This window comes from Leucoraja erinacea, chromosome 4, assembly GCF_028641065.1.
Source record: "Leucoraja erinacea ecotype New England chromosome 4, Leri_hhj_1, whole genome shotgun sequence".
NCBI lineage: Eukaryota > Metazoa > Chordata > Chondrichthyes > Rajiformes > Rajidae > Leucoraja > Leucoraja erinaceus.
The window spans coordinates 19,123,916-19,150,510 of NC_073380.1; the positions used below are offsets into that span (position 1 = coordinate 19,123,916).

Consider the following 26,595-nt stretch of genomic DNA (forward strand, 5'->3'; position numbering starts at 1 on the left):
ACGTTTGCTTAACAAAATGCACTCACATAAATCTCACGACCAAGAGTTATCTATCATCTCACTGGACGCAGAAAAAGCGTTTGATCAAGTAGAATGGGATTATATGATTAAAGTATTGCAAAAATTCCAATTGGGAGAGAACTTCATCGCATGAATAAAACTATTATATAACAAACCTACGGCTAGAATATTAACTAATAATATATTATCCTCAAAATTTGAACTATCAAGGGGCAATAGACAAGGATGTTCATTATCACCACTGTTATTTGCTTTGGTAATTGAACCCCTTGCTGAAAAAATAAGAACACACCCGGATATTTATGGTTATAATACAAAATATTCAAATAATAAAATATCCCTATATGCCGATGATGTACTACTGTACATCACAAAACCACAAATTAGTATACCAAACATATTAAATTTAATTGAGGACTTTGGATCCTTCTCAGGATATAGAATAAATTGGAACAAAGGTGAAATTATGTCGATAAAACCAAAAGACTCAACACACCTCCGGAAATTCCCCTTTAAAATAGCTACAGAAAAATTCAAATATTTGGGAATTGAAATTACTAGAAATTACCAGGATATGTTTAAAGCCAATTATAATCCCTTACTCAAGAAATTAAATAATTTGATTAAATTCTGGAAAACACTTCCGATGTCCTTAATAGGCAGAATAAATGCTATAAAAATGATTTTCTCACCACAAATCCTATACCTATTTCAATCAATACCTATATATCTCCCAAAAAAGTTTTTCAAAAAATTGGACTCAGACATTACAAATTTTATATGGAATTATAAATCCCATAGAATACAAATAGCACACCTTAATAAACGAAAAGAGTTGGGGGGTCTAGCTCTCCCTAATTTTATGTATTATAATTGGGCAGTAAATATTAAAAATATGATTCACCTGCTGGACAATTCTGCCCAGCAGGCGGACTGAATGGTAATGGAAAAAGGGGACTGCTCCCCGAGTAATATAGGAGCGACTATCCTCTCACCAATAAATTTGAATAATAAAAATTATAATAAAAATCCAATTATACATAACACAATTAGAACATGGAAACAAATACAACAGAATTTAAAATTAAGAAACCTATCTCTTTTAATACCAATAGTCAATAATCCATTGTTTAAACCATCAATCATAGACAAATCATTTATACAATGGGAAAGAATGGGAATCAAAACGCTCGAAGATCTGTATGAATTGGGAAAATTACTATCATTTCAACAACTACAACTGAAATATAATTTGAAAAATAACCAATATTTTAAATATCTTCAAATTCGTGATTATCTGAAAAAACACACAAAAGACTATCATAATATGCCTTCCGACTTACTGGATGAAGCAATGAAGACAAAGGCGGAATCAGCTAATCTAATAGCGTACCTATATAATATCATTTTAAACATAGAAATACCCACAACAGATGGAATTAGAAGAGATTGGGAACAAGAATTAGCTATAAAAATTTCAAAAGAGAGCTGGGATAATCATTTACTACAGGTGCATAAATGTTCGATCAACGTACGACATACGCTCATTCAATTCAAAACATTCCATAGATTATATTATTCAAAAACTAAATTAAATAAAATCTTCCCTAATGTTTCACCAATCTGTGATAAATGCCTGTGTCAAGAAGCTACCATAGCGCACTCTTTTGATTTTTGTACAAAAATCCAAAAATTCTGGTATGAAATATTTTATATTTTTTCAAAATTAATCAAAATAAAACTAGTACCAAAACCAGAATGGATTATTTTCGGAATATCGGAAGGTAACCCTGAACTAAACGTGTTTCAGAAGAATTTATTTAATTACGGGCTAATAATGAGAAAAAAGCTTATACTTAAATTCTGGAAAAATGCGCCCACACCAACAATAAAAATGCGGATATCAAATATGTTTGAAACATTACATCTGGAAGAGATGAGATTCCTCTTAGCAGGTAAAGCAGACCAATTCCAAAAGACGTGGTCTATGTTTCTGGACCTATTACAAGTATGAGGTGCAATAGTAATTTTTAAAAATAAATAAATAAATAAATGGTATCAGGACCTGGTAACGGGAGGGAAAACAACAAAAACAGACTTGGTTGGTAGTCCCCTTTCTGCTGAGTTTAATGTTATAATAGAGCGATTGTTCCTATTTTCTTTTTCTTTCTTTTCTAGGGTCTACTTTCTCACTTTACTTCCTTCTCTAACTTCTTTTCTAAGGGGCTTTCTTTTCCCTACACTCTTGCACTTCACGACTCTTGCGCACTTTCTTTACTTTCTTTACATCTATCTTTTTCTTAAAGCTCAAAAAAAAATGAAGCGGTACAAAAAATGTATTAAGATATATGTGTTGTGTAGTATTGTAATTTAAAATTTTTAAAAAATGAAAAAAAAAAAATGAAAAAAAAAATGACCACCATAAATTTTTGAGTGCTCGTATTTTAGCCCTCTGTAAATTTTGATAATGTAAATGTCCGAATTGTGTGGCTGGAAACGCAGCCACTATCTTGCCAATTATTCTTGCTACCAGTCTGATGGATGGTTTAGTGATGTCAATGATTTTGTTGCAAGCCTCTATTAAGGCTGTAACCTTTTCTTTCGGCAAAGTCACTGACATGTGAACAGAGTTAATGGTGAACCCCAGATAATCCATTGTGTTAAATAACATCTGTGGTCACCTCTTATGGGTACTGTATAGTAAGCATCTTTTAAATCGATACTTGCCATGTAGTAACCTTTGGAAATCAATTGCTTAGCAGTAACAAAGGTTTCCATCTTGAATGAATATATTGTACGAAAGTATTCAATTTAGTCAAATCTATGATGATGCGGTAACCACCATCTTTCTTGTTTATGATAAAGATTTTGGACACAAATTCCTGTGATTCGTGTTGGGTTTTCTCAATTACTCCTTTTTTATAAAGCCGCTGTAGTTCAGCATGCGCTTTTGATTTTCCTTTGCCTGTAAGCACGAACATTCGGTTCGGTACATGCTGAACTGGAGGGTTATGTTTTTGTATAAATTCTATGGTATAACCCTATACTGCTTAAAAATATAAGTGTAGGTAGTTAACTTATTTCATGCATCCAGATAGAATTGTAATCTCCCACCAACCTCCATGCTCCCTTTAATTCGTAAGGAACCAGACCCACCCACCTCCATGGCTACTAGTGGTAGGTTTGTTACTTTTTCGGCATCCTCCGTGGACGTTGAGGCGCCGGCGTCTGGATCTGTAGTTAGGTCGGTGTTGAGGGTTAGTGCATTTCCCAGGAAGGCCGGTCTGGGCCATGGCCTAAAAAAGACCGATGTTGAGTGTTCCTGGCCTTCGAGCTTTCACCAGTTTGTCTTGGCCGGCTGGTGGTGCGTAGGGGTGCTGTTTCTGGCCAAAGTAGTTTTTGGACACTGCTTTAATGAGCCCCAGGGTCTTCGTCAAGTTCTTTTACCTGTTTGGATAAGTCCCCTCCAAATAGTAATATTGGTGGTTTGGAGGTTCCAGGTTTGCACAGGCCTGCAAATTTGGGTCTAAAGCCGGTTGATGGCACTCTTCCTAATGCCATTTAACTCGTATTGGGAGTTGCAAAATAAAGCCAGTGCATCCTGGTGATCTTGTGTCATGTCTTTTTCGTTTATTGTGCGGGCGAAAAACCGTAATTCCCGCTGTTAGGACTTTCAGAACTTTCTGTAGTTTCAAGTCCCTGGCTCTGATTGAGGCTCAAACATGTTTCCAAATACACCGGTTGACACTGGGAACATTCAGTGATTTGCAGTTCCCTGGTGGTAAGTGTCTTGCTGTGGTGTCCAATAATGCCTATCCTTATAGCTGGTTGAATGACAAGTAGTTGATACTTGCAGCTATTTTAGGCTCCAGGTTTTGGCCAGTTTGGTCGGGTTGAATGAACTGGAACACCATATCCAATAGGTTTTCTTGCACCCCATGCACACTAGGGATATGTTCTGCACACCCCTCTTCAGGGTCAGCCCAGAATTGACCCCCCAGACTCCCCTCTGATGAGGAAGAAACACTGTGCAGCCCTACAAGAGGTACTGCTGTAGGACTTACTAGCTGCCCACTGTGACTAGTCTGCATCTCCCGGAGCCTGCCACTTTGGAGTATTTGCTCCAACAGCCGCTCCAACTGGCTCCAATGCTCTCGGGCACTGGCCGCTCGCGGCTGCTCCAGTTCCCCCAGCCGCTCCAACCGGTTCCAATGCTCACGGGCACTGGCCGTTCGCGGCTGCTACTGAAGCTGCTCCAACCAGCCCCAATGCTCACGGGCACTGGCCGCTCGCGGCTGCACAAAGTCGGACTCATCGGAGTCAACGACTCTGTTAGGTTTTTGCTTTGCTTTACCGCCCGGCCATGGCCGGTGTGGGAGTGAAGTCGGGCACAGCTGTTCCCATTACAGGAGATTGGCGTGCCGTTGGCTGCTGCTGCTGGCTGCCCGCAACTCCGCGGTTCTCCCCTGCCAGCTTTTTCGCAGCCTTCGTGGATCTGTCCATGCCTCCACCTGTGAAGTAAGTGGAAAGAACGCAGAGTCTCCTTACTTGCTGTTCCCGGCTTTCAAATTCCGCCACTAAGGGGAACGTTGTTCCCCCTGCTGTGACTCGTTGCAATGCGTGTAGCGATATATGGCACGCATGCGTCCTGGCGGGGTTCTTCACGTAGTCATTCACGTGACTCCGAAGTAAAATCTATCAGTAAAAGCCACAGCAAAATTAAATGAGCAAGGACATTCCTGCCAGTCAAGCCTTTACCTACCAGAGGTTTGGAATGTTTTGATCATTCTAAAGTATCAAACATCACAACAAATTCCCACTTTCCACATCCATTCCCTTCCACAGATGTTGCCTGACTCCCTGAGTTCCTTCAGCAGTTTGGTATTTCGCTCAAGGCTGCACCATCTGCAATCTCTTGTGTTGTCATCACAAGCATTGCTGGGAGTCGGATATTTAGCGGGTCAGGCAGCATTTCAGACAGAAATTGGGTATTTATCCAAGTGGCTTTTCATTAAGTACCCTGAAAGGAAAAATCACATGCAGGTTTTCTTATAGTCAATTACTCTCTTCACCCTCATTCCGGCAACAAAGCAATGCTATGAACAAGAAAAATCGCAACAGAGGCTGCTATGTCAAGACACTGATTCTTTCTCTCTCCTTACTATTGCATAGGTTTTGTCGAGTGTGCAGTCTGAACGCAAACTGGAAACAACTTATATAAGTGATGGTCTTACACTTTTTACAGTGTTCATTCCGATTTTGAAATGTCCCACACAGAAGTACGCAGCAACAATAAGACATGGAGCTCTTACATTTATTTCCACCTGACACAGAAGCAGCAAAGGAGTTCATTGTGAAATGACATTGAAAGCAAGAAGACCAGTTCTCTCCACCATCAGCCACCCAAGCAACCTGGACTATGATACTTCTCCATTCTGTCACACCCCAACATACTTTCTGTATCTCGTCAGATCACCACCTATCCCCTACACCCACTACTTTGGCTGAAGATTTACTTTAACACAGCATCAGCTCAATCTTTGACAACTTTTACAAGCAAGCTATGTTTGACCTGCAAAATGTAAATGGATTAAATGGCCCAGTATTGGGTCACTGGCCTCCCTATTCAAGTGTATGGGCTGACTAGAATTTCATCACCGAAGCAGTTGATACACCAAATGAATAAAACAGTAGATAGAAATAATTTGACAAAGCTAGAAGTCCGAAACAAAAATGGATAATGCAAGAAAGTGTTCAAGAAACTGCAGATGCTGGATAATACACAGTGACAAGTGTTGGAGTAACTCAGCAGGTCAGGCAGCATCTCAATGTGGTAGAGGTGAATTGGAAAATATCCTAGCTTATGAAAAGACCGTTCAGAAACCTGATAAGTGAGGGGAAGAAGCTGTCCCTGTGTCTGGTGGTGCATGCTTTGAAGCTTTTGTGCCTTCTGATGGACAGGAGCAAAGAGAAGAAGGAATGACTGGGCTTCTGCAAAAAAAAAACATATTACTGGAGAACTCAGCAAGTCAGGCAGCAAATGTGATGAGAAATGGACAGATGATGTTTTGGTTTGAAATCCTTTCTTCAGACAGAAGTAGTAGTGAGAAAACAGCTATTGAAACATAGAGGTTGGAAACATAGAGGTTGGAGCAAAAACAGGCAAGTGATAGTTGAATACAGATGAGGGGGCTGATTGGCAAATGGTTGTAAACAATAACAAAATCGAGAGGTGAAATGGAGACCAAACAATGTCACTTAAGGAAGGAAGAGGAGGAATGAAATGTAAAGCTGGAAGGATGGAAGGCACTGTGGGAGAGGAAATAGGGGGGATAAAAGGGGAATGGGGATCATAATAGGGAGGGTGGTAGTGGAGTGGAAAGAGGAGGGGAAAGAAACAGTGGGACAGGCTAGCGGAGAAAGGAATGCATCAATGGGTGGGGGATGGGGTGGATGAAAAAGGGGTGTGTAGGGGGTTTACTTGAAATTGGAACATTCAATGTTCATGCCATTGGGTTATAAGCTACCCCAAGTGGAATATGAGGTGCTGCGCATCCAGTTTACATATGGCCTCACTCTGGCAATAGATGAGGCCAAAGACAGAAGGTTGGATCCAAAAGCAGGCAGGTGGGATTAATTTAGATGGGGCATGTTGGTTGGTGTGGGCAATTTGGGCCTGATCCTGTTTGCATGCTGTATGACTCTAATCGGAAGAGTTCAAACGGGTAGCAACCGGGAGCTCCAACAGGTCTTGGCGGATCAAACACAAGTGTTCAGCAAAAGAATTGTCTGCTTTCCGCGTGAATTTGAGGGCAGGGTGGTGGCTGGTAGTGAGAATGATGAAAACGACTTTGGAACAACTTCAGGAAAGAAGCTCCGATGCGGTCGTTGTAGTGGCGACAACATTGGGGAGTGCTACTTGGGTGTGTTTGGAACAAGAGAATTCAATGTAACCAACAAAAAAAGAATATCTGGGGCCAATGTGGGTGGCCACGTCAGCACCTTTGACTTGATGAATGTGAGAGGAGTTAAAACAAAAGTTGTTATGGGTGACGAAAAGTTCCACCAGGCTGAGCAGAATGTTAGTTGAAGGGAATTGATTGGGTCTGTTCAAGGAAGAAAATGGGGTTCCCGATGCCTTTCTGGTGGGGAATGGAGATATTAAGGGACTGGGAGTCCATGGGACAATTGAGGTGGTGGGACAAGGCAGTGGAATTTACTTAATTGATGCAGAGGATTAGTGGAAGTCCTAGATGTCGGTGGGAAGGTACTGGGCAAGGGGGAAAATATAGAATAGAGGTATTTAGAGATGAGTTTGGTGGGGCAGGGGCAGGCAGAAACAATGGGCCTGCCAGGGCAGTCCTGTTTGTGGATTTGAGAAAGGAAATAGAGGTGCAGAGTTGTGGAACGATAATATTTGACGCTGTGTGGGGGGATCGCTGAAAATAATATGGTCTGTGATGCCATGGATAAAGGTGGACTGGTGTTCATCAGTGTTGTTATGGTTCAGGGGTAAGTAGGAGGGTGTGTAGGAACTGCTGGTTTAAACCGAAGATCGATACCAAATGCTGGGGTAACTCAACGGGACAGCCAGCATCTCTTCCTTCTCTCTAGAGATGCTGCCTTTCCCGTTGAGTTACTCCAACTTTTTGTATCTATCTTAAGTATGAGGAGGTGATTGCTGGATGTCTGGCGTCAGCACGGTAGATATCAAGGGCACTTCGCAAGACAGCGAGTCAACAGCATTGTTTGGTTGCTACATGTTTCCCGATGGTACGTTTTACAATTGACTGGCTTGGCTTTTGCAACAATTTAAAAGTTCAGAAGTTACACAAAGGCGTTTTGTAAATGGAATCGCTGTCCTGTTTTACATAAATTTTACTATTATATTTTGCAACAAGAACCGAGGCTGATCGAAAATAATGACCCTGAGCGCCATCGTTGAATTTCCAAATCCACCCCCAGCAACCCCTCAATACCAGTCTAAAGGGTCTCGACCTGAAACGTCACACATTCCTTGTCTCCAGAGATGCAGCCTGCCCCGTTGTGTCTATCTACCCTCAATACCAATGTCCGGAAATGGATTAATAATAGGGTTAGAGAACCATTCTTAAAGCATTTGGAAAATTCCATTACAGATATTTACTGAAACATTCCAAGTTATTGAATTAATTTTGCATGGCAATATTTTGAAAAAATTAAGCCGTTTCTTCTTCCCCATAGTCCTCGCAAAATAAGCGAAGGCGGGGGCTGGAAATGTCTAAGGAGTTTGTCATGATTTAAATCTAAGAATTACGTCTACCCGTTTTTTTTCGAAATTAAAATGACTGTGATTGACAGCATACAAATAGTAAAGTGGTGCAATTTTACTTTATTCTCTGAACCACGTTCACCGAGTCTTCGCCCAAAGTTTTACAATTTCAGTCTACATATAAACTTTTAGTCGTCAGATTGTTCTCCTTAAAATGCTTCGGAAGCAAAACGATAAACGTAAGCGAACGGTTTGGGAAAAAAATGAAACAAAGTGCTGAACTTACCCAGCGATGTCCCCAAGTATCGATCGTTAACAATTGCCCCTTGTTTCCATTTTGAGATTAAAAACACGATTAAAACAAAGGGAATCTTCCAGCAAGGGCGTGTGTGACCAGTTTCTTTAAACGTTACACAGGAGGGACCTTTTCTCGGCATTGAAACGAGCGCCTAACATTTCCTCCCGTCACTGTCTTCAGTAAGAGAAAGGCTTGTAACCAGCCCCGAAACACAAGGCAAGCTCCACCCCGCAGCAGAGCACGCAGTACGATAACACGATTCGCCAGGGAGTTGAGAAATACGCCATAAATCCCTACATGTCCTGAAACACGCGAGGATGGAGTTGTGAAAGTTTAATACGGTTGAACGGAAAGATGTGTAGGAAGGAACTGCAGATGCTGGTTTAAAAAAAAGATAGACACAAAAAGCTGGAATAACTCAGCGGGACAAGCAGCATCTCCAGTGAGAAGGAATGGGTGACGTTTCGGATCGAGACCTTTCTTCAGGCTGGTTAGGGATAAGGGAAACGAGAGATATATATGATGATGCAGAGTGATAACAATGAATGAAAGATATGCAAAAAAAAGTAACGATGATAAAGCAAAAAAAAGTAACGATGATAAAGGAAACAGGCCGTTGTTAGCAGTTTGTTGGGTGAAAATGTGAAGCTTGTGCGCTTGGGTGGGGGAGGGATAGAAAGGGAATGCTGCCTGAAGTTGAATAAATCAAATTTCATACCACTGGGTTGTAAGCTGCCCAGTCGAAATATGAGATGCTGTTCCTCCAATTTGCGTTTAGCCTCAGTCTGACAATGGAGGAGACCTTAGACAGAAATGTCCGTGTGGGAATTGGAGAAACAGCATCTCATATTAAGATAGGAGGAGGGGAATTGCTGCCAACAGACATAAAATACAACAAGATACATGGTTCATGAAATTATAGTGACCAGTACAAAGTCCAGGATTGGGGATGTACAAAGATCGAGGGGGGGGGGGGGGGGGGGGGGGGGGGGGGGGGGTCAGTCTGCCCCACTACAGAAGGGGGAGGAGTTGTACAGTTTGATAGCCACAGGGAAAAGGATCTCTTGTGACGTTCTGTGTTGCACCTTGGTGGAACCAGTCTGAAGGTGCTCCTCATGTTAATCAGTGTGTCATGGAGAGGGTGAGCTATATTGTCCAAGATGCCCTGCAGTTTGAAAGGCATCCTCACCTCCAAGACCAGGCACGGAACTCGCTATCAAAATATGGAGGGGACCGGGGGACAGGGGGGACACAATTTTTTGGCGGCCCCGCACGCATGCGCACAATCACACATGCGCGAGGTTTCGAAGGCTCAATCCAGCGCTAAATGCAGCTCAAATTTGCCTGTCTCACCACCAGGTTAACTACAGCCCTGACTGGACAGATGAGATACCAGCGCTGCTTCTCCATGCTGGCCATATTTCCCGCAAGCCCAGGCGGGACAGGCAGAGTTGAGTTGCCTGACTCCCGACCTCTCTGGCTATCCGTGGGGGGTGGGGGGGGGGGGCACTCAGATGGGGACAGGATAGCGCCGGAGACCCGGCCGGGATCGATCCTGCCTGCGGATGAGGCAGAGGTCTGTGCCACGTCTCCCTCCTCCAATTACCGTGCTCTATCCTCAGTCCCACTCCTCCATTCTCCAATCATCGCACTGAATCATCACGTCCCGTCCCCATTGCCTGCTGACCGATGTCTCTCTCATCCAATCGGCGCCCTCGATCAGCAGTCCCACCTCCACTGTCTCGCGGAAAGCGGAGATTCTAAAATCCGGATGACAAAAACTTGGGGGGGATGTCCCCCACCTCTCAAAACATGGGGGGGGGACGTGTCCCCTCTGGCCTACCCGGGTTTTCCGCCCCTGTCCAAGACCACCTGCAGTGAATCCAACTGCACCACCAGGACAGAGCCAGCCTTCCTGATGATCTTGTTAATTTTGTTGCAGCCCTCGGCCTTTACCTTGTTACCCCAGCACACAACAGCATCTTGCAGCAGATATTGAGCGAGTGGAGCCTCCTCGGAAAGTACAGACGGCTCTGTCCCATCTTATACAGTGCCTCAGTGTTCCTAGACCAGACCAGTTTACTGTCCAGGTAATCTCCAAGGTACTTGCTCTCCTTGGTAAACTGCACATCCACACCCTAGATGGAGACAGGGGTGTTCCTCACCTCCTAAAGTCCACCATTAACTCCTTAGTCTTGTCAGTGTTGAGCAGCCGGTGATTCATCCCACACCACTCAACAAAGTAATGGACTTTTAAGCTAACTTCTTTACTCTGAGGGGAACAATGATGTTGTCCCTGGTCTCTCTACTTGAAGAAGCTAGAATCAATGTTAGAGATATATTTTTGGTGCCAGAAATCCTCAGATCTTTGTAGATTGCAACATCCATTCAACCCAATTTACCTGGTTAGACAAGGTCAAGGAATCAATTCAAAATAGAGACACAGGTTGCTGGAATCTGGAGCGCAAACAAACCGCTGGAGGAACTCTGTGAATTGAGCAGCATCTGTGGGGGAAAGGAATTGTCTACATTTTGGGTGGAGGCCCTGCATCAGGATCAAGAGGCAAGAGGGAATATAGGCAGTGTAATATGGAAAGGGGGAGGTGTGAGACAGGAGGCAGTAGGTGATAGGTGAAAAATGATGGGTAAATGTTAACTCAAATTTCACAGTACCTTAATTGGTACATGTGATAATAAACTGACTTTGAAACCTTGAAATGGAAGAGGGTGGCTGTTGTTAGGCAGAGGCAGGTGAGTGATAGGTGGAAGCATCATGAGGAACTAAAAGGCAGATGGAGCCACCTGTGCCGGGGCGGAAATCACTTCTAAAGCATGGAGGGGACACAATGAGGCCTGACATCGAGCACAGGCGCCGGCAAAGCCCCTAACCCGAAATCACCCGGCCCGCAGGCGTATTTTTTTTCAATTCGTTTTTGCGACCTGGGAACTGCAGCCAGTCCCGGGGCACGCAGAGACCTGGGTGCTACAGCCAGACCTGGAGCAAGCGAGCAGACCTGGGCACTACAGCCAAACCTGCCAGCCAACCTGGGAACTACAGCCAGTCCCAGGGCACGCAGGCTACCCGGGTGCTATAGCCAGTCCCGAGGCAGGCGAGCCGACCTTGGAACTGCAGCTAGTCCCGAGTCCAGATTCTAGGAGCTGGCGGCCTCCAACTGGAATCAACCTTGAGGGCTCCGGTCGCGGAGCCTGTGTGCGGACTTGCCATCACGGAGCTGGCTGACTTTGGAGGCTGTGGTGGCGTTGCTGCTGCGACTCGACTTCGGAGGCTTCGGTTTTGCTGCAATGTTTCACAAAACACGTCTGGCTATAGCTACCAGGTCGCCTGCGTGCCCTGGGACTGGCTGAAGTTCCCAGGTTGGCTGGCAGGTTTGGCTGTAGCGCCCAGGTCAGCTCACTTGCCTCAGGTCTGGCTGTAGTGCCCAGGTCTCTGTGGAGAGTGAACTACTGGACGATATCAAGATTGCAAACGCTACCAGTGTTGGAATCAATTAACAATATGATAATGGGGAATGGGATAATCTTCTGGAAGGGGAGCTAGCCAACTGGATTAAAAAGTAGTTTGGAGAAAGGAGTCAAACGATAATCGTGGAGGGTTGCTTTACTGATTGGAAGTGCGTGACCAGAGGCATGTTACAGGGATTGGTATGGGGTCCACTGGTTTTCATCATCTAAACAATATGAATGACAATGTAGTTCACATTGTTAATTAAGCTGGTGGACACGAACATTGGTGGTATAGTGGACAATAAGGAGGGATATCTAAGTTTACAACAGGATATAGATCAGTTGGGAAGATGGGCCAAGGAATGGCAAGTGGGATTTAACTTTGACAAGTTTGAGGCGTTACACTTTGTTATGTCAACCAGGTTTGAGCATTCCGCAACAGCAATGTCTCACTGAATGTCCATAAAACAAATGGCTTAATCATTGACTTTAGAGAGGGATAGGAGGGGGACCATATGTCAGTTTTCATTGGGGGATTGGCTGTGGAGAGGCTACAAATTCCTGAGTGATAATATCCCAGAATATCTCTTCTGGCCCCAGCACGTAGATGTAATCACAAAAAAGAATGCACAATCACCTCTAATTTCTTGGAAGAGTGCAGTGACACAACTGGCTGAGCAGCTGCTTCATGACACCAGGGACCTTGGTTCGATCCTGACCTCGGTGCTGGTTGTGTGGAGTTTAGTTTAGTTTATTATTGCCCCATGTACCAAGATAGAGTGAAAAGCTTTTGTTTACAAGCTATCCAGTAAATCAAAGACTGAACATGAATACAATCAAGCCATCCATTTGCAAAGATAAAGGATAAAGGGTACAATGTGTAATGCAAAGATATAACATTGAAGTCTGCATGTTTTCCCTGTGACCTCATGGGTTTCCTCTGGGTCCTCCAGATTTCTCCCATATCCCAAAACTGCAGGCTTGTTGTTTGTTGAAACACACGACCTGTTTCCATGCTGTATTTTCAACCCAATCCTATCTCAGCAATGGAACACTACGGACCTCCTCTTGCACTATTGTGGAATTTTTGAACTAGTGACTTATTTTTCCATAGTTCTGCATGATTTATATATATATTTGTTTTGTACATTGTCTGAATCTGTGTGCTGATAATGCTGTGTAAGCAAAATTCTTGTACTTGTAGCTCACTGTAGTCTCGCTAATGACTATGACAATATTGACTAATGATAATAAACTTGACGACCTGACTGGAAGCAACAAACAGCAGGATGAACTCAGTGGGTTAAACAGCATCTATGGGGCAAAAGGAATAAACAAAATGTTGTCCTTCCCGCCAACAAAGATGCTGCTCGACCCATCAAGAAAGTTGCTATTTGACCCATGAAGTCCCTCCTGCTGGATTGTTCATTAATCCTTGATGAATCTGTCTACTTCTAACTTTACTGCCTATTTGCTTGATTTCTTAATTATTTGCCTCAGGTAACAAAAGCTGACACAATAAATCATCCTCTTTCATTTCAAAGTGTGAAACAGAAAGATGTTTGTTTTTATTTAAACTATCGTCCATGCTATTATCACCCCCTAGCTTATAGCTTCCTCAGGCCAAAATCCACGTACATCTTTACTCCTAATTTTCATTATCCTATTTTTCAACTCTTGCCTTGACTCAAAATCAGTTGGTTCCTCAATAATTCATCTGGATGTTTTAATCTTAAATCATGTTATGATGCAGTGTGCAGGCTTGGAAGTGTTGACTACTCCGAAATTTGCTGCAGCAAGCTCTCTGCAGTAAAACAAGTCTGTGCTGCAGATGTGGATAAGATAATAAGCACCATCAGGTTTTGGGGGGTAGAAGCAAAGAAGCGCAGTGAAGATTAGCCTTGAGATGAGGACATAGGGTCGTGCTGACACAGTTCTGTGAACTCTCCTATTGTAAACCACCCAGTGCATCAAATCAACCAGCCTCTCCCATCAACACCCTGCACTTTACTTTGCCTAGGGAAAAGAACCAAAAGAAGGGTCTCGACCCGAAACGTCGCCCATTCCTTCTCTCCAGACATGCTACCTGTCCTGCTGGGTTACTCCAGCATTTTGTGTCTATTTTCAGTTTAAACCAGCATCTGCAGTTCAAGGACTGTTACAATCCATTAATTCTCTCCTTTCCCCTATCCTATTGGGCAGAAGACACAAAAATGTGAAAGTATGTTTCACCAGATTCAGGAACAACACCTTCCCTATTTAATGGACCTTTCCGAGACTATAGGTGTATCTTGCATTTTTTTCTATCTCCACTTTCTCTGCAGCTGTAACATTTTCTGCTGCACTTGGTTTAATTTTCTCTTTGCACAACCTATTGTACTCATGAATGGCATGATTTGCTTGGATAGCACAGATAACAACGTTTTTTAATGTTATCTCACGACGCAAGACAATAGTAAACCAAAACTAATACCAATACCAATACCACTAAACATTATAAAGAGAGGCAAAGTTCTGGAGTGTAGATGGTTATGCATGCAACCAAATATGTAGCTACCTCATTACCATATTGACACTCCCACCTTATGTAGTATAACTGTAGTATCTGCATGCACCCTCCCCCTGTAGGTTCCAGTACGTGTGTAGACCAGTTGTGGTCAGTGCTGGGACGTGTGGATGTAGTGTCTTAATAAAGACTTAGTGAAGGACTAAGGACTACGTCTAAGCTCCTTTACATGGTGTCAGAACCTTTTAATCTGCGCCTCTCGTATATCTGCTTTTATTTTGCATTTTGAGTGTGTGTGTAGTGATGGCTTTGTCTTGTCGCAAGCCTTCCCCGTTAGTCTTTGATGCCGACATCGCGGAGCGATGGGACACGTTCATCATGGACTACAACCATTATGTGAATATTGCACACCGTAATGACCCTGCTGCTGTCAAAGCATCGCTGCTATTGAATCTCGCTGGGCCTGATGCTATGAGGCGGGCTCAGTCGTTTGTGTACCGTCCAGCGGTCCTGGGCAAGGATGACCAGATTGCTGAGCCAGCCGAGTCTCCTGACGACCCGGTGTGTCTGTTGAGGAAGTTAACAGAGATTTGCGACCTTCCTTCGAACCGCATTTTGGAGCGGGCTCATTTCTTTTCTCGCAAGCAACAGCCTGAGGAACCTGTGGAATGTTTTATTGCCGACCTCCGCTATCTATCCCAGCGCTGTCGTTTTGGTGAGTTGTGTGACCAGCTCACGCGGGACATGTTAGTTACTGGCATGCTAGACCAGAAGTTGCGGGCTGATTTATTACGGAGGCCTGACCTCACGTTGAACGAAGCTGTGCATGCTTGTTGCATTGCTGAGGTTGTTACTCCGTTTCGTGGGGAGAGAGGATCTGGGAACCGTGCCGTTAGCGTGGCTGCTCTGTCTGTGCCGCGGCGGCCACCAAACAGTTTTAAACCACAGCCTCGCCCAGCTCCTGCCCCTCGCCCTCAGAGTGCCAGGAAGTGCCCCAATTGTGGGTATGGACATTTGCCACAGTCTCCGTGCCCTGCTTATGGAAAAGCCTGCAACTATTGCAGAAAACAGAACCACTTTGCGGCGGTATGTCGTTCCCGTGGGAACGCTGCTCAGCCTCCTCGCCAGGTGTTTAACAATCTCCAGAGGATTGAAAGTGTCCTTGATTCTCAGTACATTGAGGAGTCAGCCCCCGAGTCAGACTCCAGCATCTCTATGGGGGATGCCAGTGTTTACGCTCTGCTGCACAACCAGACTCGACTCCCCGATCCATCGGTGCTTGTTACTATTAATGACAAGACCTTCACTGCGAAATTGGACATGGGTGCCAAGGTCAGCGTAATGTCAACATCACTCTTCCACCAGATAAGGTCTAATGAAAGTTTGACTGCAGACCGCTCTGTGCTCCGAGCGTACGGAGGGGAGGAACTGACACATGTGGGGAGGGTAACTTTCCACTGCAAGCTACAGAAGACATCTCGTGACCTGTCGTTTTTTGTGTTGGATTGTGATTGTGTACCTCTGCTGAGCAATCAGGCATGCCAGGATCTGGGTCTGGTTGCTTTCAACAGCACAGTCCATGAGGTGAGGGTGGTGTTGGACCCTGTCTCTGAATACCCTGACCTCTTTGATGATCAGCTCGGTAAGCTGCCGCTTGTATATAAAATTACTACTGATTCCTCCATAACTCCTGTGTGCCGTCCATCTCATAGGGTTTCTTTCACGATGAAAGACAAAGTTAAAGCAATGCTGGACAAAATGGTAAACTTGGGGGTGCTAGAAGCTATCAGTAAGCCCACTAGCTGGGTGTCTACGATGGTTGCCACTATAAAAAAAAGGGAAGAACGAAATTCGGGTCTGCATCAACCCGAAGGACTTGAACACTGCCATTAAGCGGCCCCACTACCCTATGCGGACTGTCGAGGATGTAGCTGCCCAGGTTGGTCAAGCCACCGTATTTTCAGTTCTTGATGCCAGGAGTTCGTTTTGGCAGATTCCACTGCACAGTCAGTCAACTGACTTGACAGCTTTTGCAACGCCATTTGGGAGGTACAAGTTTTTAAGAATGCCTTTCGGGATAAGCTCAGCTAGCGAAGTCTTCCAGCGCTCCATGGAGCAATTGTTTGCCGGGCTACCATGTGCCATCATTGTCGATGATATCCTCGTGTATGGTCGGGATGTCATGGAACACGATCGAAATCTCAGACGGGTCCTCGACCGGGCTCGCCAGATAAACCTCAAACTGAACCCGTCCAAATGCAGGTTCCGGTTGTCTGAAGTGTCGTATGTCGGCCACATCTTTACCTCTCGTGGCCTGAAGCCTGACCCTAACAAAACTGCTGCCATCTCCGAGTTCCCTGCACCTGTTGATGTCGCTGGCCTGCAGCGGTTTCTCGGGATGGTAAACTATCTGGGCAAGTTTGTTCCGCGTCTCAGTGAGCTCAGCTCGCCGCTGCGCCTCCTGACAGAAGGATGTTGCCTGGTCGTGGACTCCGCAGCACCAACAGTCGTTTCACACTTTGACAAAAAAATGCTGGTCAACACTCCGGTTCTCCGGTTTTTCGATCTCCGGCTCCCAATTGTGGTGACCTGCGATGCCTCTCGTTTTGGTCTCGGTGCAGCCTGCATGCAACTTTGTGATGGAGATTCTCTGCTGCCTGTCTCGTTTGCCTCTCGTACCATGACGGACACGGAGCAAAGGTATGCTCAAATTGAAAAGGAGCTCCTTGCTGTGGTGTTTGCGTGCTCCAAGTTCCGGGACTTTCTCTTTGGGGTTCGGTTCACGGTGGAAACAGACCACCAGCCGCTGGTTACGATATTAAACAAACCTATTCATGCTGCCCCGGCCCGTCTGCAGCGGATGATGCTACAGCTACAGCGGTTCGAGTTCAACATTGTGTACAGGAGGGGTACCGAAATGCATGTTGCCGATGCTCTGTCGAGGGCACCTCAGTCCTCCTGTGCCCAGCATCCATACGAGCAGGAGGACCTGCACGTTCTGAATGTGAATTTTGTCCCTTCAAAGCAGCTGCGGTGCCTGCTCGAGCACACTGCTGCTGACCCTGACTTGCAACAGCTGTCTGCTGTCATTATGCGCGGGTGGCCCCGCAAGCCCAACTCTCTGCCTGCTGGCGTGCACCCCTTCTTCCTGGTTCGGGATGAGCTTGTGGTTCGGGAGGGTATCATCATGAAAGGTCACAAGGTGGTGATCCCTGCCTCGCTCTATGATGCTTACTACTCTGCTGCTCATTTGGGGCAACCGGGCGCTGACGCTACTGTTGCTCATGCTCAAGGGCAGTACTATTGGCCTGCCATGGCCAAGTATATCAAGGCTCGAGTGGCAGCGTGCTCCGAGTGCAACTCCATGGCCCCTCACCAGCAACGCCAGCCCCTGTTGCAGCAGCCGGCCCCTGACATGCCCTGGTCTTCACTGGCTGCAGATATTTTTGAGTGGCGTGGGAAGCCCTACCTGGTGTTAGTGGACTCGTATTCATCCTGGTTTGAAGTGGACCTTCTTCCCACCATCACATCGGAGATGGTCATCGGCAAGCTGCGACGTCACTTTGCTGCCGTTGGTTCCCCGGTCAAGCTCCAGACTGACAACGGCCGTCAATTTACTAGCGCCGAATTTGCTGCCTTCGCTACCAAATGGGACTTTACTCACTTTACTAGCAGCCCTGAATTCCCTCAGAGTATCGGCCTGGCTGAACGTGCTGTGCGCAGCGCGAAGACGTTGCTGGAGCAGTCTCGCTTGTCAAACTGCGATTTTTATCAGGGAATGTTAAATCTGCGCAATGTGTCTAGAAATGGTGTTTTGGGTTCACCTGCTCAGCGGCTCATATCCCGTGTCCTCCGGCCGCCAATGCCGATCGCTCAGCAGTCGCTGGTCCCGGTGGTACGCCACCCTGACGCGGTCCACCGCCGTATTTCTCAACGCCACGAAATCTAGCGCCGGTCCCACGACAAGTCTTGCCGCCCCCTACCTCCCCTCACAACGGGTCAGGTTGTCCGTATGCAGACACCTACCGGGTTTTCCAAGCTTGCCACTGTAGTAGGGGTGGTGGACTCGCCCTGTTCCTATTTAGTAGACTACGAAGGCACTGTGTACCGTTGCAGTTGCCAACATCTGTTAGCTGTCCGGGAGCCTGCGGCCACCGATTCCATTCCCGGAGCCTCCCTCTCCGTGGCTCGACTCTCCTCCTCGGATTGTGCCGCTTAATCCTGTTGTTGTTCGTGCCCCTACCATGCCTCTCACGGTGCCTCCTGGTTTCAACTCCCCGGCCGGTGCGTCTCCTCCACATCTTTCGCCTACTGGTTCTTCTTCTTCTTCTTCTTATCCGCCTCGGGAGTCGCCATCTCGCAGTCCACCGGTTTCTGGCCAGTCCCCTGTTTTTCTGTCTGATCCGCCGTCCCCACGTTGTTCTCCGCCTCTGCCTTTCTCTTTGGGGGAGGGGAGTGAGGGTGAGGGTGCTGTACGGACCCGCTCAGGTAGAGTTGTCCGGCCCCCTGATCGGTATGGCAACTTTGCTTAATATTGTGCTGTTTGATTAATTGATACTGTTACTATGTTGCAGGTTTGTATAATTACCCTGCTGCTGTTTATTCTACGGGAAAGGATGTAGATGGTTATGCATGCAACCAAATATGTAGCTACCTCATTACCATATTGACACTCCCACCTTATGTAGTATAACTGTAGTATCTGCATGCACCCTCCCCCTGTAGGTTCCAGTACGTGTGTAGACCAGTTGTGGTCAGTGCTGGGACGTGTGGATGTAGCGTCTTAATAAAGACTTAGTGAAGGACTAAGGACTACGTCTAAGCTCCTTTACATGGAGTAACTCAGCAGGTCAGAGAATATCTATGGAAGAAATGGATAAGCGATATTTCGGGTTGGGACGTTTTTTACCAATTGTCTGAATTAGTCTGATAGAAACATAGAAAAGGAGTATGCCATTCGGCCCTTCGAGCCTGCACCGCCATTCAATATGATCATGGATGATCATCCAACTCAGTATCCTGTACCTGCCTTCTCTCCATACCCCCTGACCCCTTTAGCCACAAGGGCCACATCAGACTCCTTCTTAAATATAGCCAATGAACTGTCCTCAACTACCTTCTGTGGCAGAGAGTTCCAGAGATTCATCACTCTCTGTGTGAAAAATGTTTTTCTCATCTCGGTCCTAAAGGATTTCCCCTTTATCCTTAAACTGTGACCCCTTGTCCAGGACTTCCCCAACATCGGGAACAATCTTCCTGCATCTAGACTGTTCAACCCCTTAAGAATTTTGTAAGTTTCTATAAGATCCCCCCTCAATCTTCTAAATTCTGGCGAGTACGTCGAGTCTATCCAGTCTTTCTTCATATGAAAGTCCTGACATCCCAGGAATCAGTCTGGTGAACCTTCTCTGTACTCCCTCTATGGCAAGAATGTTTTTCCTCAGATTTGGAGACCAAAACTGTACGCAATACTCCAGGTGTGGTCTCACCAAGACCCTTTACAACTGCAGTAGAATCTCCCTGCTCCTATACACAAATCCTTTTGCTATGAATGCTAACATACCATTCGCTTTCTTCACTGCCTGCTGCACCTGCATGCCTACTTTCAATGACTGGTGTACCATGACACCCAGGTCTCGTTGCATCTCCCCTTTTCCTAATTGGCCACCATTTAGATAATAGTCTACTTTCCTGTTTTTGCAACCAAAGTGGATAACCTCACATTTATCCACGTTGGACGACAGATAGCACAATGGGCTAAGAGTTCGGCTGGCGACCGGAAGGTCGCCGGTTCAAATCCCGCTTGGAGTGCATACTGTCGTTGTGTCCTTGGGCAAGACACTTCACCCACCTTTGCCTGTAATGGAATGTTACGGCGGCAGGCGCGGGCACACCGCGACGCCCTGTGTCTCCCTTTCAAGGGAGATGCTAAAAATGCATTTCGTTGTCTCTGTACTGTACACTGACAATGACAATAAATTGAATCATTTCATTTTTCATTTCATTTCATTGTACTGCATCTGCCATGCATTTGCCCACTCACCCAGCCTATCCAGATCACCTTGCAGCCTCCTAGCATCCTCCTCACAGCTAACACTGGCCCCCAGCTTCGTGTCATCCGCAAACTTGGAGATGCTGCATTCAATTCCCTCGTCAGGAAAGTAGACTATTACCTGAATGGTGGCCGATTAGGAAAAGGAGAGATGCAACAAGACCTGGGTGTCATGGTACACCAGTCATTAAAAGTAGGCATGCAGGTGCAGCAGGCAGTGAAGAAAGTGAATGGTATGTTAGCATTCATAGCAAAAGGATTTGAGTATAGGAGCAGGGAGGTTCTACTGCAGTTGTACAGGGTCTTGGTGTGACCACACCTGGAGTATTGCGTACAGTTTTGGTCTCCAAATCTGAGGAAATACATTCTTGCCATAAAGGGAGTACAGAGAAGGTTCACCAGACTGATTCCTGGGATGTCAGGACTTTCATATGAAGAAAGACTGGATAGACTCGGCTTGTACTCGCTAGAATTTAGAAGATTGAGGGGGGATCTTATAAAAACTTACAAAATTCTTAATGGGTTGGACAGGCTAGATGCAAGAAGATTGTTCCCGATGTTGGGGAAGTCCAGAACAAGGGGTCACAGTTTAAGGATAAGGGGGAAATCTTTTAGGACCGAGATGAGGAAAACATTTTTCACACAGAGAGTGGTGAATCTCTGGAATTCTCCGCCACAGAAGGTAGTTGAGGCCAGTTCATTGGCTATATTTAAGAGGGAGTTAGATGTGGCCCTTGTGGCTAAAGGGATCAGGGGGTATGGAGAGAAGGCAGGTACAGGATACTGAGTTGGATGATCAGCCATGATCATATTGAATGGCAGTGCAGGCTCGAAGGGCCGAATGGCCTAATCCTGCACCTATTTTCTATGTTTCTATGTTTCTACTCTTTGCTTCCTGTTTGCCAGCCAGTTCTCTATCCACATCAATACTGATCCCCCAATACCATGTGCTTTAAGTTTGTATACTAATCTTTTATGTGGGACCTTGATGGATCCCGGTCCAAAACGTTGCCTATCTATGTCTTCCAGGGATGCAAGCTGGCCCACTGAGTTACTCCAGCACCTGTTTTTGTTTAATCCACTAACAGCAATTCCTCATGCCCACTAAAGATTTAGTTCCAATAATCCTTAGTTTTGAGTATTTCTGTTCAGAACGTCAATGGATGCCCTAAGTGAAAAGGTGGGGGGTTGAAGTGTGGGGTGGGGGTTATATTTCCGTATCCCTGGTTGAGAATGGTTAAATGGTGAATTTCTATGGTCCACTACATCCAAATCACAGATTGCTGAACAAAAAAACTGTGATCATAGAGGTCATGAATTCATGTGGAGACTAGGTTAAAACTCTGCAAGTCAATGCTGAGAGGTGTTCCTCCTGTGAATTGATTCATAGGGACTGGATGGAAATCTTGCAGGGAAGACAGTCACTGCGGAATTAAGAGGTCATCCACACACTTTCCTGACTGCAGGTTGGAACCACAAGAGCCTCTCCACCTTCTGGCACAGTGGTGCAGCAGTAGGATTGCTGCCTTACAATGCCAGAGACCCGGGTTCGATCCTGACTATGAGTGCTGTCGGGAGTGTGCAAGTTCTCCCTGTTGCTTTTCCTGGGGTGCTTCGGTTTCCTTCCACATTCCAAAGATGTACAGGTTTGTAGGTTAAGTGGCTTCAGTAAAGATCGTAACTTGTCTCCATTGTGTAGGATGGTGCTAGTGTACATGCATCGCTGGTCGGCATGCACTCAGTGGGCCGAATGGCCTCTTTCCATGCTGTATCTCTAAAGCTAACAAAACTAAACCAAGTACAGTCATCAAAAAGTGCTACGAGGTACCTAAGTGATAAATGGCCCGCATGGGTTGAATATGCTCAAGCCCTGCTGACTGAAATATTGGGAAGAGGCAAAGAAAGTACTGACTAAATAAGCTCCTAAACTTAGTCAGATGACTGCAATAGCCAGTGGGTATGGGGGAAAGAAATTATGATTTCAAAGTTAAAGAAGTAGTTACAGTAGAAACAACAAAACAAGAAATAAGTAAGATCTGCGGGAAGTAGCAAAGGAGGAACAAAGGATTCAGCTGCAGCCTCTACCAAAGATCTTATAGCAGAGCTCTGCTATAAGATCTTTGGTCTCTACCTTGGCTGTCTGTACCTGGTACAGGTATCTTGGGTGTACCTGGTACCAAGTAGTTTATACCTGTACCTGACAATTTTACATGCAGCATTTTAGGAAAAGGAAAAAGCAGCCATGGGGTGCAAAGCTGCAAATCAGGAACTGCAGTGGTCACAGAAAAATGCAGAAGACTTCTGATCATGGACTCCATCTACACTTCGCACTACCTCGGAAAAGCGGCCAAAATATCACTTTTCATTAGCTAGAGTGCAGTTTATCAGCTACAGTGCGGTCATAACCGCCTATCTACCACATTGGTGACCTTAGAACTATCTGTTATTGGACTTCATCCTGCACTAAATGTTTTAGAAACATAGAGACATAGAAAATAGGTGCAGGAGTAGGTCATTCAGCCCTTTGAGCCAATACCGCCATTCAATATGATCATGGCTGATCATCCCAAATCAGTACCACGTTCCTGCTTTAACCCTGTATCCTTTATCTGTGCACTGAGGATGGCCTGATTGTAATCATCTATAGTCTTTTTGACTGGATAGCATGCAACAAATGTTTTTCACTGTACCTTTGTACTAGTGACAATAATAAACTAAGTAAACATAATCAAAGAATTGTCCCACTGGTCATTCCTCTTCTCCCTGCTCCCGCATGGCAGAACGTACAGAAACCTGAAACCGTGTACCACCAGAATCAGGAACAGCATCTTCCCCTCTGTTATCAGGCTGAATGGTTCTTCGATAAGTTTGGATACTGTCCAATTCACCTCTAATCCACTGCGGACTATGTCTATGAAACCGATGTAATGGAAAGATGAGAACTATATTCTAGTATCTTCCCTTTTGCTCTATCTACTATACTTGAGTCAAACTTGATTGTGCAGCTCAGTTTAAAGGGGTTTGACGTGAACTTTGGGGCTGCTGGGGTAGATAAAGGGGATGGTAAAGTAAATTGGGGAGAATTGGATGAAGTAGCGAGGAGGTATGGGGAAAGACAGTGAGAGAGCCAGTGTAAGATTTGGAATTTCTACGCCCTGGAGTGAAACTCAGGACCTAACACCATCCACAGCCATCGAGTCTGCTCCTGTGACCAAATCTACCACCCACAGACCCCAGAACACAGGCAAACCAAGTGGACATTACATACATTGCACTGTTTACAGTGGCACCAGCTGTGAAATAAAGAACACTCCATCAATCCCCACGAGTTCTTTGAATGGGTGTCCACCAGCAGAAGGACCTGCTTAGGTTCTATGAAAAAGAGGAGACAATTCTCCTGCAGATGTGTCTGAGCCCCATGGTATTCCGTGTAGAATTCTTCAGTTTGAAACATTTTCCAAATCAGACTTTGTAGAATTCAATTATTTCTCTCAACCATGCCACTTGACTGCGAGTGGCACGCAGTGTGGAATTTCAGGCTTCTGCCCAATAAGGATGCTGCCTTCTGCATGTCCTAGGCATTGAAATGGGTGGCTTGATCTCAGCATTACCCAAGCTGCAGAATACTGGTGGAAGGAGCAGCAGCACATGAAGGAGGCTGTATTGATGGTGGTGGGAAGTGATAGATTCAAGATTCAAGATTCAAGAGTTTATTGTCATGTGTCCCTGAAAGACAATGAAATTCTTGCTTTGCTTCAGCACAACATAACATAGTAGGCATGACTACAGAACAGATCAGTGTGTCCATATACCATTATATAAATATATACACACATGAATAAATATACTGATAGTGGAAATAAACAGATAATGGGCTATTAATGTTAGAGTTTTGTCCGAGCCAAGTTTAATAGCTTGATGGCTGTGGGGAAGTAGCTATTCCTGAACCTGGTCGTTGTGACTGGATCCGACGAATGGTTTGAGCAAATGCATTCAGAAAAAAGGTTTAATTCTCAAGGATATCATGGGCCAAAACTAAACAGACAAACTGCCTCACCCGCTGAGTTTCTCCAGCATTTATGTCTACCTTCCATTTTCTAGCATCTGCAGTTCCTTCTTAGTCAAACACAATATACTGGAGTAATTCAGCAGATCAGGCATCATCTATGGAGAAAAGGAATAGGTTATGTTTTGTGTCGGAATCATTCTTCAGACTCAAGGGTTTCGACCCGAAACGTCTCTTATTCCTTTTCTCCAGAAATGCCGCCTGACCCGCTGAGTTGCTCCTGCATTTAGTGTCTATCTTCGGTATAAACCAGCATCTGCAGTTCCTTCCTAAACAGACAAAACTGATTTGAATTTAAGCAAAGGCACTGGACTCATACTTTAGTCGTACTTTAGTCTCTCTGAAAAGTCCCAAAATTCGTGATAATTTTGACACAAAGTGCAGGAGTAACTCAGTGAGTCAGGCAGCCACTACGGAGAATATGGATAGACAATGTTTTGGGTTGGGACCCTTCATCAGGCTGTTTATGATATGGGGATGGGGGTGGAGAGAAGGCTGGAAGAGAGATGCAAGCAAGTGATGGTGAATACAGGTGGGGGAGGGGGAGGGAGAGGGGGTTTGATTGGTTAAACAAATGGGTTAAAAAGACTAAAAGTGTGAGATGAGGATAGAGGAAGCACGAAATGTGAAAGAATATAGGTGGAAGGCAACAGGGGAAAGGGAGAAATGGGTGGGCATTCAGGTGGGGCACAGGGAAGAGAGGGGGATAAAAGGAGGGGCTGGGTGGTGTCTAAGTTTCCTCAAATTGGATAATTTAATGTCCAAACCACTGGGTTGTAAAGTATTTAAGTGCTGGTTAAGTGCTGAGATCCAGTTCCTCCAGTTTGCATGCTGCCTCATGATCATAATGAGTGGTGGTGCTGGCTCAAAGAGTGATCTAAGGAGTACACACAGGAAGCTTTGTGGAAAGCAGAAAGGGGTGGGGGGTGGGATAATTGCTACCCACAATGAGTCATGGATTCTGCAATGAAGGATATGAATGTGGGAAAACAAAATGCTGGAATAATGTTTTTAATTGTAGAAGGAACTACTAGAATGGTTCCCCTCTGAGAAAATACCGAGGGCATTGTGAGGAGGATTAAAGGTCAGGTTACAGAGCAGCAGATAGATTGAAGAACCCCAGTGCGGTTCCCCATCCAATCCGTTAACTTCCCAGAAACGTCCAACAAACAGGTTTTATAATCTGAATTCCGAGTCCCATCAGAGTTTGAAATGTGAGAAACCCTGGAAATTTAGTTGCCCTGGAGTTGTCACTCTTCAAACTGGTTGAATGTTTACTTTTGCATGATTAATAGCTTTCAGCTTTGTCTTAAAGTCTCAAAGTTTAAAGGCTTCATTCAAGTTTGCATGAATGTAGTTTAAAATGTATATTAGACTGTTTAATCTATTTTGTATGTCATGAACTGTTATGAATGATCTGAGTTTTAAAATGTTGTATGAGGTGTGGCAACTTGTAAATTAATTTATATTTGCAAACAAAAAGAGAAAGAGAAAGAGAGAGAGAGAGAAAAAGAGAGAGAGAGAGAGAGAGAGAGAGAGAGAGAGAGAGAGAGAGAGAGAGAGAGAGAGAGAGAGAGAGAGAGAAAGAGAGAGAGTGTATGAATGAATGATGTCAGTGCAAAGGCAATGTTTTTACAACATTTTATAATCTTTCAAGCAGTCACATCCTTTTCCATCAGGAGCATAAGGTTAATTCAAGACTCTCCCAATAAACAATGTCTGTTAAATCAGTATGGAATGTAATGAGTGGAGTCGGTCACACATCAAAAAACAACACATATTTATTAAAGTCCACTTACAGCATTGGTCTGCAGGACGTTACAGTACCTAACAGCTACTCAGACTGAATTATGTAAGCAAGCTCTTGGTAATATTAATCGCATATTATGCGGAGCAACTACTAACAAGCACTACAATTGGTTAGCAGGAAATAACC

The 26,595-nt window shown here is 45.0% G+C and overlaps 1 protein-coding gene across 1 annotated transcript in view; it reads right to left on the bottom strand.

The window, feature by feature from the left end:
• The window catches only part of LOC129696201 (CMP-N-acetylneuraminate-beta-galactosamide-alpha-2,3-sialyltransferase 1-like), a 90,505-nt gene extending 81,404 nt beyond the window's left edge, over nt 1-9,101 (bottom strand). The window contains exon 1 of the mRNA XM_055633846.1: nt 8,559-9,101. The gene's annotated coding sequence lies outside the window, so the exon portion shown is untranslated. The remainder of the gene's footprint in view (nt 1-8,558) is intronic.
• Between the last annotated feature and the right edge of the window lie 17,494 nt (nt 9,102-26,595).